A 12,500-nucleotide genomic window follows, 5' to 3' on the forward strand; every position below is an offset into this window, starting at 1 on the left:
ATGTTAACAAGAGAATCTTTACAAAATATTACCAAGAGAATCTTTACAAAATATTGCTAAGAGAATCTTTACGAAATATTGCCAAGAGAATCTCCACTCCACTAACATAAAAAAAATATTTATCTCTAAACCTTCCAACCTCCTACGCAAGGCCCAACCCGGAAATGAGTCATCACCGGAAACACTAATATTACCATGGAAAAAGAAAGTGGTGCTAACAAGAAAAAGAGAATCTTTACGGAATTCTGACAAAAGAATCTTTACGAAATATTAATGAGAAAATATTTACGAAATATTGCCAAGAGAATCTTTACCAAATGTTAACAAGAGAATCTTTACGAAATATTACCAAGAGAATCTTTACGAAATATTGCTAAGAGAATCTTTACGAAATATTGCCAAGCGAAGCGAAGCGAGCTACGCCGTAGGCCAAGCACACCTGGCGAAGCCAGGTCCGGGTGCTTGTATATATATATATATATATATATATATATATATATATATATATATATATATATATACGCACACGAGGGCTGTCCGGAAAGTATCCAGCCATTAACAATCTCAATAAATGGTTCTAACCTAGGACAATGGCGCCCTACTCTCTTTCAAAATAGTCTCCTTCGGACCTCACACACTTCTCTCAGCGTCCCTTCCACGTTTCAAAACGTTTCGCAAAGTCGTCGTTTGGCATCATCATCAGCTGACTCGTCGCATTCTTCTTAATCTCGTCTATGGACTGAAATATCCTTCCTTTTAACGGATCATAGCCGTAGACCCACGACTCATCTTTGGTTATTACTTGTTTCAGGAAATTTTGAGTCATGTGTAGCAGCTTGAAGCATGTCCTATGAAGTTTTAGTACGTAATTCCTTCTACCCATGGATCAGGAGGATTATATATTAAAGACTTTAATCCAAGTCTCAACATACAAACTCAAGACCTCCAAGCCTTACCTAGCATACGAAGATCAAGCCTTAATCAGGATTGACCAATCAGAATTGAGTGCTAGTGTGTTCGGCCCAGGTGACGCGCATATAAACGTCCACCCATATCCACCCGTCGCATTTTCACCTCATAGGAAATAGGCAAGAAGGAAAGGGCAAGAATTGGTTTACTAATAGGGTGGTCAACGAATGGAATAGACTTGGTAACCATGTAGTGAGCGCTGAAACTATTGGCTACTTTAAGAAACGGTTAGACAACTTTATGGATGGGAATGACAGGTGGTAATGGACATGGAACTTCCTAGTGTAGGCCTTATGGTCTTTTGCAGTCTCCATTCTTATGTTCTTATGTTAACTAGTTGTTTCGATGTGCAAGCTGCCATACTGCTAAGATTAGACAAGATCAGTTTGTATAGAATTTCTTTTCTTTTTCCTGTTTATTTTTCTTGTTAATATTTTTTATATCTGTGCGCTGATAGCATAATCAGAAGCGTGGTGGTCTTGCATTTGTCTAGTCGTGAGTTCGAGTCCCGCTCTTCTCCTCGATTTTTAGCTGTAATTATTACCTGCGACACTACCTCTGACCCAGGGCAGTGGGCGAGATGCAGGAATGACCTGTCATCCAGGAGGAGCCAAGATAAGAGGGAGGGAGTGGGGTGAATGGGAGTGGAGTATGTGGGGATGGAATGGGTGGGAGTGGATTTTATGCCTTTGTTTTTTGGCTACCCCCCTTGTAAGGGGGAAAGAGCTTTTGGTATGAAATTATTACCTGCTCTATCAACCCAAGGGGACGGCTTTGGCCGCTACGCGCCTCCTGGCGTAGGCTCCTCACCCTTTTAACCTCGTATCTGATTAAAAAAGTAGTCACACTCATCCATATTAAAGCTCCTTCCTTTTGAAACAAGTCAGACTTTCCACATAAAGGTTGTGCTTGCGAAAAATATATCTTATAATAATCTTCGACCACTCTTCTTCAGTCCCGCATTAGGTGCTAATTGTTTGAGTTTTACGCAGTTAGTATTTTAAGGAACTTTAGTAACGCCTTTAAGGACCAGAGTCGTGCAGTGGTCTCTTATGACTGGAGACAAATCGCCATTAAAAGGAGAATGATGACCACTTTTTACTTTTACTGTTTTTCCTTTCTGATACCCCCAAGGGGTACGAAATTTTGATTCTGGGGGTACGAGACATGACAGCCAGTGCAATGGTACTGTATGTTTACCACGAGAAAGCATCCCTGTATCTCGCCCACTGCCCTGGGTCAGAAGCAGTGTAGCAGGTTATAATTACAGCTAAAAATCGGGGAGAAGAATGGGACTCAAACTCACAACTAGACAAATGCAAGACCAGTACGCTTTTGATTATGCCATCAGCGCACAGATATAAAAAAATATAAACAAGAAAAATAAACAGGAAAAAGAAAAGAAATTTTATACAAACTGATCTTGTCTAATCTTAGCAGTATGTACATTCATTGTATCCTACTAACTGACATTTTCAATTCCAAATAAAAAAAGTACCTTTGTTCAGTAATGGAATATATCTAATAATTTATCAGCAAGGTTTGTATCCCTCATCCTGTTCATATCTTTGCATTGTATTTATATTGGATGGGGTTGCGAAAATCAAGGGGTACTAAGGGCACTGAAAAGGGTTAATAACCACTGGTTTAATGTCTCCTAGGAATCCACACGCACCCATGTCGCGTGTTCTATTTTAACTTGGTTTTTGTTTTCTTTGTTTTTTGTTTCCTCTTTTTTCTGGAGAAAACAAAAATGAAAGAAGGAAAACAGAGTTGAGATAGAACATGCAAACATTCAAACGATAGATAAGAAATTGAAACGAGTACGAGAGGATTCAGTCCTTCAACGAGAGATGAAACGCCAAAGGTGAAGAGTGAAGAAAAATTACGGACGACTAGAAGAACTTCGATGATGATGAGAAATAACGAGGCTAGAAGCGCTGATGACCCCTTTCATCATGGTTACTTATCAGGTGTCCTGGGGTTCTTAGAGGTCCAAAGAGTCTTCAAATAGGGACCACAGTTCGAGAACTAGTAGGAGTTAGAAGATGCAACACGACTTAAGTTAGTGTTGAAATTGTTTCCAGAGGGTAAGGAAACGGAGTTTCATAAATGAGAGTTCTATGCACATGAAGAATACTGCTGCCAGAGGCCTTCAGTGGACAGGTAAGGTGGGACCCGTGGTCGGACTCCTTGGTAAGATCCTCTTCCGGTCTTCAGGAGTGCTCGACGTGGTCTCTCCCTAAGACGGTTAGTCTAATGTTATTACGATAAACCGGTTAAGGCAATTCCATTACGATAAGACAGTTAGGGGTGAGGTTGTTACTCGGCCACCGTCGTGGGACGATGGTCACTCGTTTGTCATGACGGGTCCTTTCCTTGATGGGGATAAATGTACTTCGGGGAGCTCGAAGTCTTGTCCCCTTCTTCGAAGTTTCCTTCTCGTTTCCAAGAATGTGATGATTTTGTGTTTGGAATATTTGAAGGAAGACCAGACTGGACAGACTAGAAATAGAGAGCGTGAGAGCGCGCGCGTGTGTGTGTATGTGCGTGCGTGTGTGTGTGTGTGTGTGTGTGTGTGTGTGTGTGTGTGTGTGTGTGTGTGTGTGTGTGTGTGTGTGTGTGTGTGTGTGTGTGTGTATGTGAGAGAGAGAGAGAGAGAGAGAGAAGAAAGAGAGAGAAAAGAGAGAGAAAAGAGAAGAGAGAGAGAGAGAGAGAGAGAGAGAGAGAGAGAGAGAGAGAGAGAGAGAGAGAGAGAGAGAGAGAGAGAGAGAGAGAGAGAAAGAAAGAGAGAGAGAGAGAGAAAGAGAGAGCATTGAAACAGGAAAGCAAAAGAGAGGAAAGCAAAACTAAGGAGAAGTAAGTGGAAGAGATTGGAGTAATAAGGCAATAAGGCAGACAAAGTACTCTGGAATGAGGTGGGTGAAACTGGCCAACATAGAAATATAAGAAAAAGAAGACACAGAGACAAAAAGAGAGGACGAGGGCAAATAACGTGATCAAATTCTGATCGACAAAAAAACAAAAGTGCGGTAATGACTAGAAAGAAGAAAACGGACAAGAAGAAGAGAGAAGAAGAAAAAATTGTCGAAGTAGGAAAGATTTTAATCGAACAGGGAAATGACAAGGGGGTAGAGAGGAGAGGAAAGAGGAAGAGGAGGAGGAAGAGGAGGAGGAGGAGGACGAGGAGGACGAGGAGGACGAGGAGGAGGAGGAGGGGGACTCAAAGGGGCGGCGGCAACTAAGGGTGTAGGGAACGCTGTCGGTCGAGCCCTGAGGGCTCATGTGCAATCACTAAGGGTAGAGGGGAAGGGGAACGGCAGCGGGGGGCGGAGGGCGAACACGGGAGGGGGGGGGGCAATGGAGAAGGGGGGGAACAGTTGGTTGGGAGTAATGTGGGTAGGGCGATGGGTAGTGGGTGGAGTTTCCTTTGTTTGTTGGAAGGAGGAGGGAATGGGAGGTGAAAGGAAATATTTGGAAGGTAAATTTGGTGGTGGGGGGAGTTGGTTAGGGGCAATGTGGGGAGGGGAGTTCAGATGTTGGGGGAGATGGTGCCTTTGCTTATGAATGCGGAGTGAGAGTGAAAGGAACGTTTTGGGGGTGATAAACGGGGAGAGTGGGGAGACAAAGTATTTGGATGCGGGGTGAGAGTGAAAGGAACATTATGGGGGGATTAACGGGGAGAGTGGGGAGAGAAAGTATTTGAATGCGGGGTGAGAGTGAAAGGAACGTTTTGGGGGGGATAAACGGGGAGAGTGGGGAGACAAAGTATTTGGATGCGGGGTGAGAGTGAAAGGAACGTTTTGGAGGGATTAACGGGGAGAGTGGGGAGAGAAAGTATTTGGATGCGGGGTGAGAGTGAAAGGAACGTTTTGGGGTGATAAACGGGGAGAGTGGGGAGACAAAGTATTTGATTGGGGGTTATGCAGGGTGGGTAGTGAGTTGTGGGTAAAGGAGTTGCTTGTGGGAGCCGGCGGGAGGTGTGTGTGGGTAGAAATACGAGTTGAAAAGAAAGTTTCAGAAGGAAGGCGGAGGAAAGCAGGAAATTAGAGGGAAATAGAGTTGGGACTGATGCAGAGAAAGAGGTAAATAGAAACGGAGAATAAAGGAGAAAAGTCGAGGACAATTAGGTGTTTAATGAGAAGAAGGATTGAGTTAAAGAAGAGGGAACGCTGGATGGAGGAGCATTAAAGGAGTGATAGATAGCAGACGAGAGGAAAAATGGTAAATGTGTGAATCGGATGGAATGTCGAGGTAAAGGAGTCTCGAATAGGAGAACACACCAAAGAATAATTCTGAAAGTCTGCAAGAGTTCGACAACCTTCAAGGGATTTCGAACTGAATGGAATGGGAAGAACCGGCCTATGAAACAAATCCGGGAGTTTCAGGTACTTTATTTGTAGCCAACGAGTTTTGCAAAGAAGCCTGGGTTTTATAGGCTGAATAGAGTGCACTTAAATCTCAAGAAAATGGATATGCAATGCATTCTAGATTAAATGTTTTCAACATTTGATCCGACGAACAGGATTTCTTTTTTTATGCTGAGGGAGGTACTCATTTAAACGATAATTACTTAAATGACGAAAGACTTTATCATACATTAATTTTCTGCTCATTTCAAAACGACATAAAATTTCAACAATGATCAGAACCCGAGTCAGAGAAGACTTTTTGAACGAAGCCAAATAGGACGAAGGCAAGTAAACATGAAAATATAACAATGCCTTGTTTAATGATTGCAACGTTTGAATTGATGTTCTGTTCTGTCTAAAATTAGTAAATTGGCGAGGGAAGAGAAAATATGGATAATATGAACGTTGAAGATTAATTTAAGATTATGGGAGTCAAATAGGGGCAGTAAACGTAACAGAAGTAGAAGCGGATTTCGTTTTACGTCAGAAAAATACCAATGGCTTTAAACAATACAAGACACTACAGGAAGCCTAAGAAATATTTTGACCATAATTCCTGTACATAAAGTAGTATGAGAAATCTGTTAACAATCTACACAAAAATAAAACACGTCAAAGTCATACCTATCTTCCACATCCCCAATATTTCCCAATGTCAGTGTAGCAACCAAGAACTTTTTTTTTTTTTTTTTTTTGGGGGGGGGGATTACCAATTTCGAAGAAATCAACCTAGTAACTAGTTAACAAGATAACACGGATGGTTGCTACATCATCGTTCTTAGATAACTACTTAGAAGGACGTCAAAGGAAACACTCAAGACTAGGCGTATTCAAGCTGTTTGCTCATGTACTCCTCTATTTATGGACTGCTGTTCTTTAGCCACCTAAAGATCACTTCAACACCAGCTATAATCGTCATCTAGCCACTAACTCCCACTAATTTTCGACTCCCTAGTGAAGCTTTTCTAGGTCCCTAGGGATCTTTGGGTCCCTGGTGGAGAACCTCTATACTAAACAAGGAAATAGAATTAATTAGAAAAATACATACATACATACATACATACATACATACATACATAGGTTGGATCATGGGACAGCCAACAAGTAGGAAGCAGATGTCATATTCTCTCTCTCTCTCTCTCTCTCTCTCTCTCTCTCTCACACACACACACACACACACACACACACACACACACACACACACACACACACACACACACACACACGTTACAAAATATTTTGCAAACCTGTAATAATATCTATTAACGTCAGGAAACGTGGATCTGCGTTTAGTATTAACTGAAGTTGAAAAAAGACGGAATGTATTAAGCAAACGAGTCGATCCTGAATGTAGATTAAAGGAAAGTTATTGTAATTAGGTATTGTATGCAAACAAAAAATCTAGACTTAAATATAGTGTACATAATCTGTTAGAAAAGAGAGAAAGTGAGATTTATAAGGAAGAAACTAAAAAGATGAAGGAAAGACGAAGAGAGAACAAAGGAAATAAAGAGAAGCGGATTGAGGAAAGAGAATGGAAGATAAGGATTATGGGAGAGAATTAGAAGTAAATGAAGATAACGTATAACAATTGGAAGGTATTTGAACAATACACTGAGAAAAGGTAAGATCATAAGAGAAGATGACAAGAAAAACTCAGACGAGAAGGGAGATTGAAGTAAAGTTGATGTAGAGTGAAAGTTAGAAGTGATAGATATCAACACACTTATTCAATAAAGTATGTGTACGCATGAACACACGTACACAAATATACCCACATCCACACGCGTATAAGAGGCTGCATATTTACGCACACACACACACACACACACACGCACACACACACACACACACACACACACACACACACACACACACACACACACACATACACACACACACACACACACACATGCACACATACACACTCACACACATACACACACACACACACACACACACACACACACACACATTCACAAACGCATGCATATATGAACATTTGCAGACTTGTAGAGAGAGAGAAGATAATTATGTATTGCAAATGCCTAATAAGTTATGGAGGACAGAGTGATAATTGTATGAAAGAATGAAACAGGATCGGGTAAATGCGGAAGTGAACTGATGTATGAAGAGCAGATATCAATAAAAGGAAAGTGAACGAAGAAAACAACACGTAGATAAGAGAAATCAATTTGAAGAGATGAAACAAAAAAAAATATATAAATTAAGTTACATTAATCAAATGTTATTACTTAGCCAACATGAATTGGAAGTATGAATCAAGAACAAATATAACAGCATATGGAACTATATATATATAAAACTGTGGAAATGTAACAAGGTTGTTAATTAATGAGTTAGGCAGTAATTAGAAACAAATATAAGGGTAATCAAAGTAAAATGTACAAAATATGTTTAACATTGATTCAGAACGAGGGAAGGAAGGGAGAAAAGACATAGGTAATACATTATAGATATTCTCTAACATCAAGCGAAAGGCATTTATGATTTAAGTGAATAAAATCCATTAAGAAAAAAAAGTTACAAACAATAGCCATTCTAAAGGGAATAGAAAAAAAAGCATTGTAACAGGAACACTTATGAAATAAATAATCACAAAAATAAAAAAGCATACATCTAAATATACTTGCATGTGTATATGTGTATATGTATAAATGTATAAAAATATATATGTATACAAGTATGAATGTATAAATGTATAAAACTATAACTGTACAAATGTATAAGTGTATAAATGTATAATTGTATGTGTAAATGTATGTGTGTATGAATGTATCAATGTATAAATGTGTAAATGCATAAATGCATAAATGTATAAATATATAAATGTATAAATTATAATTGTATAATATGTAAATGTATCGATGTATAAATGTATAAATATGTAAATGTTGAAATGTATAAATGTTGAAATGATAAATGAGTTATTCTGTAAATGCATGATTGTATGAATGGATGCTTGTATAAATGTATTATTTTATAAATGTGTATATATATCTATGTATACAACGATATGAATATCTATGTACATAAGAATACAGTATATGTATATGTACATATGCAGATATATACATACTCGTATGTATACATGTATATATGTGGACATGTATATATGTATATATAACAACTAACACCACAGTCGGACGAAAGAAAGAGTTGAATAAGCGAAACTATATATTTTGACTGCTAACTGCAATCCTCTTCAGTAGTACTGAAGAGGATTGCAGTTAGCAATCGAAATATATAGTTTCGCTTACTCAGCTCTTTCTTTCGTCCGACTGTGGTGTTAGTTGTGATTTACAAATGTGTTACCACATTTCTCACCAGTGATATGTATATATTTATATATATGTACATATGTATACATGTACGCATACATGTATATATGCACATATGTATATATGTATAATCGCCAGAGCGTATATCTGCTGGACTTGTGTCGCGTCCCCTGACCGAGCTCTTACATGTAATGCCCATCTTCTCTCTCTCTCTCTCTCTCTCTCTCTCTCTCTCTCTCTCTATCTCTCTCTCTCTCTCTCTCTCTCTCTTATATATATATATATATATATATATATATATATATATATATATATATATCTCGCTCTCTCAGTTATGAGTTGCGAGGATCAGATTTTTGTGGTAAGGCAGATATGTAAGAAAGCTCTAGGAAAAGGTAATTGTATTTTTTGGGCCTTTATGAATTTAGAAAAAGGGTTGTAACAGGGTGGACAGAAATCCACTGTGGGAGGTATTGCAGATATATGGGATTGGGGGAAAGCTGTTAAGAGCAGTCAAGAGTTTTTACGAGGGTAGAGCCTGTGTTTGAATTGGAAATTTAAACATACATATACATATGCATATACCTATATATATACATATACATATACATATACGTATACATACACATATACTTATACATATATATATATATAATGTATATATATATATATATATATATAATATATATGTATGTATATATAGTCTGTTCGTATATCATACATAGATATGGAATGTGGAAGTGATAGGAAAAAAGAAGAGGGACAGATTAGACGTGGTAGAAAAGGAGAACGATAATGAAATAAAGGATGGTAATGTTTACGTACAGTTGCGAGTTAAGAAAAAAAAAGAGGAAATGGAGAAGAATCTCGCCTTCTGATTACGTGTGAGGCGCATATTGAATTAACTCAAAAAAAGAGATGGAAGAAAGTTCTTAAATGAGGGTTGAAAAGAAGGTTTTATATTATCAAAGATAAAAAACTAACTGTCGTCTTGAAATTATGTATGGCAAAGGCCTTTTCCTCCTTATAAGGGGGTGGCCGATTCAAGGCCACTTTATGTGCAGTGAAAAACTAAAGAAAAAATAAAAAAATAAAAAAGAAAAAAAATAAAGATAAATAAATGATAATGATAATAATAATAATAATAATAATAATAATAATAATAATAATAATAACAATAATAATAATGATAATAATAATAATAATAATAATAATAAATAAATAAATGAAAATAAAAAGATGTATATGGTAAGATACTTAATACAAGCTAGATTTTTGTTTGTGATTAAAGAACGAATGTGTCGGACGTGGAAGGAAATAGAAGGTCATAAACCGTAAACATAAAAGTGAAAAAAAAAAAAAAATAGGAACAGCGAAGGTGGAAGAATGATCACACGTAAAAGAAACAGGATGAAGTAGAAAAAATAGTGATAGGAACAGCGAAGATGGAAGAATAATCACACGTGAAAGAAACGGGAGGAAGAAGAAGGGATGAAGAAAGGGGAAGGAAGAGAAGTCTTCCCCTGAGGCTCTGGTATGCAATCGTCACGGCTGGCTGCTTGGCCAAATTGTTCCCTAAAGTGATTACAGCCACGTTTTCTACCGCTCTTAGGCACCCAAAACCCAATTCTGTGGGTCTTCTCAGTATGCTCGAAGGCTCTTGAAAACTAATTCTGTGGGTCTTCTCAGTATGCTCGAAGGCTATTGAAACCCAATTCTGTGGGTCTTCTCAGTATGCTCGAAGGCTCTTGAAACCCAATTCTGTGGGTCTTCTCAGTATGCTCGAAGGCTTTTGAAACCCAATTCTGTGGGTCCTCTCAGTATGCTCGAAGGCTTTTGAAACCCAATTCTGTGGGTCCTCTCAGTATGCTCGAAGGCTCTTGAAACCCAATTCTATGGGTCCTCTCAGTATGCTCGAAGGCTTTTGAAACCCAATTCTGTGGGTCTTCTAAGGATGCTCAAAAACACTTGAAACCCAAGTTTGTGAGTCTTATAGTATGTTCGAGAATTTTTAAAACCCAATTCTATGTTTGTTTTTTGTTTTTTTGTATGCTAGTGGACATCCGATTTAATGAAGCGGCCTTGCTGTGGATGTGCTGTGTCTTGCGACACTGCTTCTGACCCAGGGCAGTGGGCGAGATGCAGGGATGACCCGTCATCCAGGAGGAGCCAAGATAAGAGGGAGGGAAGGGGGTGGAGGGGAGTGGAGTATGTTGGGGATGGAATGGGTGGGAGTGGTTTTTATGCCTTTGTTGTTTGGCTACCTCCCTTGTGAGGAAAAAGCCTTTGGTATATGTACTATATGTAATAGCCCGCACAGTAACTTTAAATTCCTATGGTACTTGAGTACTTTAGCTATTATCTAAGTGAGTGTTAAACATATTGATACTAATGAGTAAACTAAATTTCATTTCCATAGAAAAATTAAATCAAACACTATCTTGGAAAACAGAAAAAAATGATAAAGAAACTGATACAATCAAAACAGGAAGACAGAATGTTGATAAATGGTTCTCGGCGTTGTATTTCCTACTGTGGTAGCCTAAGTATGCGAACGTGAGTGAAGGTAGCCTGAGTATGTGAACGTGAGTGAAGGTAGCCTGAGTATGCGAACGTGAGTGAAGGTAGCCTGAGTATGCGAACGTGAGTGAAGGTAGCCTGAGTATGCGAACGTGAGTGAAGGTAGCTTGATTATGCGAACGTGAGTGAAAGTAGCCTGAGTATGCGAACGTGAGTGAAGGTAGCCTGAGTATGCGAACGTGAGTGAAGGTAGCCTGAGTATGCGAACGTGAGTGAAGGTAGCCTGAGTATGCGAACGTGAGTGAAGGTAGCCTGAGTATGCGAACGTGAGTGAAGGTAGCCTGAGTATGCGAACGTGAGTGAAGGTAGCCTGAGTATGCGAACGTGAGTGAAGGTAGCCTGAGTATGCGAACGTGAGTGAAGGTAGCCTGAGTATGCGAACGTGAGTGAAAGTAGCCTGAGTATGCGAACGTGAGTGAAGGTAGCCTGAGTATGCGAACGTGAGTGAAAGTAGCCTGAGTATGCGAACGTGTGTGAAGGTAGCCTGAGTATGCGAACGTGAGTCAAAGTAGCCTGATTATGCGAACGTGAGTGAAGGTAGCCTGAGTATGCGAACGTGAGTGAAACTAGCCTGAGGTAGCGTAGGTTAGGTTAGGTTAGGTTAGGTTAGCCTCACCTTAACACATCTCACAAAGTGACTACTCATAGTCTTAGTATGAGGCTATTAAGAGCGTTCTTCCATTTCATATACACTCTAATTTCGACTTGACGCCTCTGAACTCTGAACCATTTCTTTTATCTTGTGTTCACATAATGGCAACATTGTCACAAAGGTAGCCAAGTGTTAATTTCCTTACACAAAGGACGACTTAATTTATCCCGAGACATGAACAGCTTCCTTTTGCCTCACCAGATAATTAAATTTTGATTGGGCGAATTGAAACGTTTTAGTTTAAGATAGATTCTGTCCTCCGGGATCTCTAAGGGGGCTGGAATGTCGGAGATATTTGGAAAACCCGATATTGCGGGCAACCCACACTGGCTGGCTTGATCTTCATCCCTTTTGAAGTTGGGAATACGCACAGATCACTTTTCGTGATGATCCGGAGAGAGAGACCGGTGCTTCAGTTGACTGGTTTCGCAAGTTTAAAGGCACAAATACACGTGTGTGTGTGTGTGTGTGTTTATGTGTGTGTGTCTGTGTGTGTGTGTGTGTGTGTGTGTGTGTGTGTGTGTGTGTGTGTGTGTGTGTGTGTGTGTGTGTGTGTGTGTGTGTGTGTGTGTGTGTGTGTGTGTG

At 39.3% G+C, this 12,500-nt stretch overlaps 1 protein-coding gene across 3 annotated transcripts in view; it reads right to left on the bottom strand.

Annotated features, from left to right (window-relative positions):
• LOC143034567 (uncharacterized) overlaps nt 1-12,500 on the bottom strand; it is a 428,587-nt gene that overhangs the window by 287,522 nt on the left and 128,565 nt on the right. The gene's annotated exons all lie outside the window — the stretch shown is intronic.

This window comes from Oratosquilla oratoria, chromosome 17, assembly GCF_046742065.1.
Source record: "Oratosquilla oratoria isolate Oo_2021 chromosome 17, ASM4674206v1, whole genome shotgun sequence".
NCBI lineage: Eukaryota > Metazoa > Arthropoda > Malacostraca > Stomatopoda > Squillidae > Oratosquilla > Oratosquilla oratoria.